This window comes from Pelodiscus sinensis, chromosome 31, assembly GCF_049634645.1.
Source record: "Pelodiscus sinensis isolate JC-2024 chromosome 31, ASM4963464v1, whole genome shotgun sequence".
Taxonomy (NCBI): Eukaryota; Metazoa; Chordata; order Testudines; family Trionychidae; genus Pelodiscus; species Pelodiscus sinensis.
This window is the reverse complement of record NC_134741.1, coordinates 12542480-12550150: the sequence shown is the minus strand read 5'-3', so window position 1 is coordinate 12550150 and position 7671 is coordinate 12542480. Positions and strand designations below refer to the sequence as shown.

General features: G+C 47.0%; 1 non-coding gene across 1 annotated transcript; it reads left to right on the top strand.

The window, feature by feature from the left end:
* Window positions 1-6014: 6014 nt before the first annotated feature.
* Window positions 6015-6087, top strand: TRNAV-AAC (transfer RNA valine (anticodon AAC)). The gene has a single exon. It is a non-coding gene; the product is annotated as a tRNA-Val (tRNA).
* The last annotated feature ends 1584 nt before the right edge of the window (window positions 6088-7671 follow it).

Genomic DNA, 7671 nt, shown 5'->3' with positions numbered 1-7671 from the left:
TTTAAGCCTTAATCTGGGCAATGCCCTTCTTTAACTCATATTCTGAGCCTACAAGCAATTCACTTAGCTTTCACCAGGGTTTTAGAAAGAAAAAGTCAAGTCGCGGGGTCCAGCTTAGTAGAACCAAAGAGAGAACAAACTTCAATTTCCATCTTCTGAGGAGAAGGGAAGAGGATTTTCTTCTCCTCAGTTCTATCCATTTCAGCCCAGGGAGGAGAAAAAATAACCCTCCACCAGCTGATTGTCCCGTCAGCTAAAGTTTGTGGATGATACCAAACTACTTAGGATAGTCAAGACAGAAGCAGACTGTGAGGGACTCCAAAAGGATCTCACCAAACTGAGTGATTGGGCAAAAAAATGGCAAATGAAATTTAATGTAGATAAGTGCAAAGTAATGCATGTTGGGAAAAATAACCCCAACTATACTTACAGTATGATGGGGGCTAATTTGGCTATGACAAATCAGGAAAGAGATCTTGGAGTTATCGTGGATAGTTCTCTGAAAACTTCCACACAGTGTGCAGCGGCGGTCAAAAAGGCAAATAGGATGCTAGGAATTATTAAGAAAGGGATATAGCAGCGATGGTTGGTGATGGGTCTGCTGTTGTTACCTGCACAGAGTGTGCCATGTTTGTCTTCCTCCCGGAAGAAAGAACGGATTTCATCTGCACCAAGTGCAAGCTGGTCGACATTTTGGAAGAAAAAATTAGAGGACTGGAGGCCCAAGTGTTGACTTTACGCTTGATCAGAGAGGATGAAGACTTCCTCGATAGAAGGCAGCATTTAATCCTTCAAGCACGGCAGGCAGAAGAGCCAGAGAGGGCAGTACGTGACCAAGAAGAGAACTGGCAGCATGTAACTTCTAGAAGGGGAAAAAGGCCAGCACGGGAATCCCCCGATGCTATAGAGGTAAGCAATCACTTTCAAGCTCTCTCCACAGGCTCTGCAGTGCTGAAAGCTCTGGAAGGGACCTCACAAGGAATAAACCAGAAGGGAACACTATCTATTGGAAGGCATGGGATGTGTAGTCCTATGGATGGGGGTTCCACGGCCACCACGCCCAAAAGGAAACGACGGGTGGTGGTGGTCGGGGACTCCCTTCTAAGAGGGACTGAGCCATCCCTCTGCCGTCCGGACCTGGAATCTCGAGAGGTGTGCTGCTTACCAGGAGCTCGCATTCAGGATGTCACTGAGAGGCTTACCAAGCTGATTAAACCTTCAGATTGCTACCCCTTCCTGCTTCTCCACGTGGGAACTAATGATACGGCCAAGAATGATCTTGAGTGTGTTACTGCGGATTATATAGCGCTAGGAAGAAGGATCCAAGAATTTGGAGCACAAGTGGTATTCTCCTCCATCCTCCCTGTTGAAGGGAAAGGACTGGGCAGAGATCGTCGAATTGAGGATGTAAATGCGTGGTTGCGCAGATGGTGTCGCAGAGAGGGCTTTGGTTTCTTCGACCATGGGACTCTGTTCCGGGCGCAAGAATTGTTAGGAAGAGATGGGATCCACCTAACGAAGAGAGGAAGGAGCATCTTCATGGGCAGGCTTGCAAACCTAGTGAGGAGGGCTTTAAACTAGGTTCGTTGAAGGACGGTGACCAAAACCCTGAGGGGAGTGGGAAAGTCGGATACCGGGAAGAAATGCAGAGAGGAAGGGGCAAGAAAGGAGGACCCATGTTTCGAATGGAGAAGATAGGACGATCAACTGGTTACCTGAAGTGTTTGTACACTAATGCGAGAAGCCTGGGCAACAAACAGGAAGAACTGGAGGCCCTGGCCCAGACCAAGAAATATGATTTAATTGGGATAACAGAGACTTGGTGGGATGACTCTCATGACTGGAGTGCTGTCATGGAAGGGTATAGACTGTGCAGGAACAACAGGCAGGGGAGAAAAGGAGGAGGAGTTGCACTATATGTAAGAGAGCACTACGATTGCTCTGAACTCCAGTATAGAAGGAGAAAAACCTGTTGAGAGTCTATGGGTTAAGTTTAAAGGAGCAAACAACAGCATTGATGTTGTGGTTGGTGTTTGCTACAGGCCACCAAATCAGGTGGATGAGGTAGATGAGGCTTTCTTTGGACAACTGAGCGAAGCTTCCAGATTGCAGGCCCTGGTTCTCGTGGGGGACTTTAATCACCCTGACATCTGCTGGGAAACCTATACGGCAGTACACAGGCAATCCAGGAAGTTTTTGGGGAATGTTGGGGATAACTTCTTGACACAGGTGCTGAAGGATCCGACCAGGGGCCGTGTGCAGCTTGACCTTCTGCTCACAAACAGGGAGGAACTAATAGGGGAAGTGGAGGTGGGTGACAACCTGGGAAGCAGTGATCATGAGATGGTAGATTTCAGGATCCTGACGAAAGGAAGAAAAGAGAGTAGTAAAATACACACCTTGGACTTCAAAAAAGCAGATTTTGTCTCCCTCCGAGATCTGATGAGCAGAATCCCCTGGGATGTTAACATGAAGGGGAAAGGAGTCCAGGACAGCTGGCAGTATTTTAAAGAAGCCTTATTGAAGGCACAGAAAGAAACCATCCCGACGCGTAGCAAGAGAGGCAAACATGGTAGGAGACCGGACTGGTTTACAGGGGAAATCCTTGGTGAACTTAAGCACAAAAAGGAAGCTTACAAAGAGTGGAAACTTGGTCAAATGACCAGGGAGGAGTTTAAAGGTATAGCTCGAGAATGCCGGGGGGTTATCAGGAAGGCGAAAGCACAAATGGAATTGCGACTGGCTAAGGATGTGAAGGATAACAAGAAAGGTTTCTACAGGCATGTTAACAAGAAGAAAGTGATCAGAGAGCGTGTGCGGCCCGTAATGGATGAAGGAGGTAACCTAGTGACAGATGATGTGGGGAAAGCTGAAGTACTCAATGCTTTCTTTGCCTCTGTATTCACGGACAAGGTCAGCTCCTGGACTTCTGCGCCAAGTGACACAAGATGGGATGAAGATGGACAGCCCGTGGTGGGTAAAGAACAGGTTAGGAACTATTTAGAAAAGCTAAACGTACATAAATCCATGGGTCCGGACTTAGTGCATCCGAGGGTAATGAGGGAGTTGGCAAATGTCATTGTGGAGCCTTTGGCTATTATCTTTGAAAAGTCGTGGAGAACGGGAGAAATCCCGGATGACTGGAAAAAGGCAAATGTTGTGTGCATCTTCAAAAAAGGGAAGAAGGATGATCCAGGGAACTATAGGCTGGTCAGTCTTACCTCGGTTCCTGGAAAAATCATGGAAGGGATCCTTAAGGAATCCATATTGAGGCACTTGGATGAGAGGAAAGTGATTAGGAATAGTCAGCATGGATTCACAAAGGGCAAAGTCGTGCCTGACCAATCTGATTAGCTTCTATGATGAGGTAACTGGCTCGGTGGACATGGGGAAGTCAGTGGATGTTATATACCTTGACTTTAGCAAGGCTTTTGATACGGTCTCCCACAATATTCTTGCCAGCAAGTTAAGGAATTGTGGATTGGATAAATGGATGGTAAGATGGATAGAAAGATGGCTAGAAGGCCGGGCCCAGCGGGTAGTGATCAATGGCTTGATGTCAGGATGGCGGTCGGTTTCTAGCGGAGTGCCCCAGGGTTCGGTTCTAGGACCGGTTTTGTTCAATATCTTTATTAATGACCTGGATGAGGGGATGGATTGCACCCTCAGCAAGTTTGCGCATGACACTAAGCTGGGGGGAGAGGTAGATACGCTTAAGGGCAGAGATAGGGTACAGAATGACTTAGACAAATTGGAGGATTGGGCCACAAGAAATCTGATGAGGTTCAACAAGGACAAGTGTAGAGTCCTGCACTTGGGATGGAAGAATCCCAAGCATAGTTACAAGCTGGGGACCAACCGGTTAAGTAGTAGTTCTGCAGAAAAGGACCTGGGGGTTACAGTGGATGAGAAGCTAGATATGAGTCAACAGTGTGCCCTTGTAGCCAAGAAGGCTAATGGCATATTAGGTTGCATTAAATGGAGCATTGCCAGCAGATCCAGAGATGTCATCATTCCCCTTTATTCGGCTTTGGTGAGGCCACATCTGGAGTATTGTGTCCAGTTCTGGGCCCCCCACTACAAAAAGGATGTGGACGCATTGGAGAGGGTCCAGCAGAGGGCAACCAAAATGATTAGGGGGCTGGAGCATATGACTTATAAGGAGAGGCTGAGGGACTTGGGTCTGTTTAGTCTGCAGAAGCGAAGAGTGAGGGGGGATTCAATAGCAGCCTTCAACTTCCTGAAGGGAGCTTCCAAAGAGGATGGAGAGAGGCTGTTCTCAGTAGTGACAGATGGCAGAACAAGGAGCAATAGTCTCAAGTTGTGGTGGGAGAGGTCCAGGTTGGATATTAGGAAAAACTATTTCACTAGGAGGGTGGTGAAGCACTGGAATGGGTTACCTAGGGAAGTAGTGGAGTCTCCATTCCTAGAGGTGTTTAAGTCTCGGCTTGACAAAGCCCTGGCCGTGTTGATTTAGTTGGAATTGGTCCTGCCTAGAGCAGGGGGCTGGACTTGATGACCTTCTGAGGTCTCTTCCAGTTCTATGATTCTATGATAAAATAAGACACAAGATATCTTACTGCCCCTGTTTAAAACTATGGTACGTCCACATTTTGAATATTGTGTACAGATTTGGTCTCCTCACCTCAAAAAAGATATTTTGGCCTTGGAAAGGATTCAGAAAAGGGCAACTAAAATGATTAGGGGTTTGGAATGGGTCCCATATGAAGAGAGGTTAAAACGACTGGGACTTTTCAATTTAGAAAAGAGGAGACTGAGGTATATAAGGTATATGAAGTATATATGATAGAGGTATATAAAATCATGTGTGGTATGGAGAGGGCGAATAAAGTAAAGGTATTTATTAGTTCCCATAATAGAAGAACTAAAAAACACCAAATGAAGTTAATGGGTAGCAGGTTTAAAACTAATAAACAAAAGTTCTTTTTCACACAGCGTGTAGTCAACCTGTGGAACTCCTTGCCAGAGGAGGCTGTGAAGGCTAGGATTATAACAGAGTTTAAAGAGAAGCTAGATAATTTCATGGAGGTTAGGTTCATAAAAGGCTATTAGCTAGGGGGTAGAAACGGTGTCCCTGGCTTCTGTCAGAGGCTGGAGAAGGATGGCAAGAGACAAATCGCTTGATCATTGTCTTCGGTCTAACCTCTCTGGGGCACCTGGTGTTGGCTACTGGGCTAGATGGACCTTTGGTCTGACCCAGTATGGCTGTTCTTATGTTCATAGCTTCACCTCCTTCCATAGCAGCTCCAGCTTTGAGCTACAAATATCAAGGGGCTGGTGAGAAAATGAGGAGCTGGTAGCTCAGGTTAGTCACTTCCATGAGAACAAGAGGTGGAGTGTTAACAAGGTGCATTCCCCTCCCCTGCAGAGTGAGGGGGAAATCTCGCTCCCCTGGGGTACAGAGCCCCCAGAAGGGTCCGAGGCTGGAGGTCAAATCAGTGAGGCAGGAAAGAAACCTAGAAGAGAAAACTTTATGATGCATGCATGCAGGCTGTCACTTCCAAGAGTGAAGCAGCAGCCCTGACAGACAGATTCAGGTATCCTTTATACAGAATGCTTAGACAGTTCAGTTGTTGCTTCTTTAACATATCAAAGTCTCAGCAGAAGTACTCTGAGACTTCTGTTCACCCCAGGAGTGCTAGAAGTAAGTTTTTACAGTACACAAAGCCACATGAGAACTTGAGTCTACAAGGCAAACTGTGACAAAGATAAGGGTTTACATGACAAATTGTGACAGACTAGGAGTATCCATGAACTTGAGATAGGAGGCATTGTAAGGGTCTTGATTAGAGTTAATTTGATTTCTCTCTGTTACAGGAAGAGAGGCCTGGAAAACTTTTTAACCCTTACAGCAGTTTTCTTTAGAGAGTTTTGATTTTTGCACAGTCCCCCCTTTAGACACAATTGGAGTTATTGGATTTTTCTCCCACAAGAGCACGGTGTTAGAAAGAGTTGGTAACAGAACAGACATACAAGTTTTGCCACTAAAGTGGGTTTCTCTGGTGTAGTGGTTATCATGTTTGCCTAACATGCAAAAGGTCCCTGGTTCAAAGCCAGGCAGAAACACAGGGTCTTTTCTTATTGCAGCTCCTCTTTGGTGCTCAGTTAAGTGCAGCTCCTGCTGCCTGCCATGAGCCCAACTCCTATGTGACAGAAGGGTGCTATCAGCTGAGAATGCCCCTTGATGCTAGCCTGGGGAAGCAAGATGGGTTGGGTCAGGCTAGGCGCTTGTGGCTTGCCTTGCCCTCCCCTGCGCTGGGAGGCTGGTGTCAACCACTGAGCCCCCTGACAGTGAAAAGAAGGGGTGAGAACAAATCTGTGTGGGCATTGATCTCACTGCTTCTCACACACAAAGCAAGCACTCTGCCACTTGAGCTAATTCCCCTAACTATGAGTACAGCCCCTGTCCCACCAACCTTGTTCCAGAGCCCACAACATTCCCTGTGGCTGCCCGACGCTCCTTTCTGAAAGGGCCACTTGTGAGACTCACACTGTGGGTTGGCTACCTCGGAGGTTTAGAATGTGGTGCTCATATACATGTACGCGTCTTAAGAGCACGCCCCTTATTTCAATCCATAATGGGCTCACTATTCCAATGTCCCTGTAAACCTCATGGCACAAGGGGCATTTCAGAATTGTGATTTATTTTGAAATAAGTGCTGTGTAGCCAGTGCCAAATTACAAAATAAGCTATTTCAAAATTTACTCGAAATAAGCTACACAATTGCATCGCTTATTCTAACACACCCCTAGTGAGTTAGAGCCCAGATCTGCCCCCTGCTCCACCCACCCACATACTGACTCCATTGCTGCCATAGGGCTGTTTGCATTGGCCTCTTCGCTCTGGAACCAGGCTTCAGCCAGGACTGAGACTGTCAGGCAGGAGAATGTGACCTGGCTTTCTGTACCTGGGCCCTGCATTTCTCATCCCTTCAGAGACACTTGTTAGTGGAGGAATAAATCACATTCACATGACGAGTATACATTATGATACTTTGTTGTTGTTGCCTTAGAAACTCCCCACAGACCTTTCCCTGGGGGCCCTGGGCAGCCTGCTCACATTGCAGAGCTTACTTCGAGGTGAGGGTGCTGGGCAGACACATCCAGCCAGTTGAAGGCCAGCCTGCTGCGGGGAGGCTCTGGTCACCTCCTTTCCTCTTCTCTCTTAGGCTATGTCTACAGTGCAAGGCTATGTCTACGCTGCAGGCTTTTCCCTCAAGAGCGGCTGTTCTTCTGCAAAAACTTGCAGAGCGTTTATATTACATGCACATTCTTGTGCAAGTAAATTTACAGTAAAACATCGGAAAACAGGGCTTCTTGCGCAAGAGTTATTCCTCTCTGTGGCTATGTCTACACTGGCATCTTCTTGTGCAAGAATAACCGTAACCCTAACCCCGTTGCATGTCCACACTGCTCTCTTGCCCAAGAGCTCTTGAGCAAGAGGACTTACATCTGTTAGAAAAGAGCGTTGCTCTTGTGCAAGAAGCCCTCCCTTACCACGCTTTACTGTAAATCATCTTGAGCAAGAGCGAGTGGGCAGTGTGGACACTGCAAAAGAACAGCCCTTCTTGCGTAATAACCCGCCATTGTAGAAATATCCCCTATGAGGAATATGCCCTCTTGTGCAAGAACTTGTCCACAGGAAGGCAG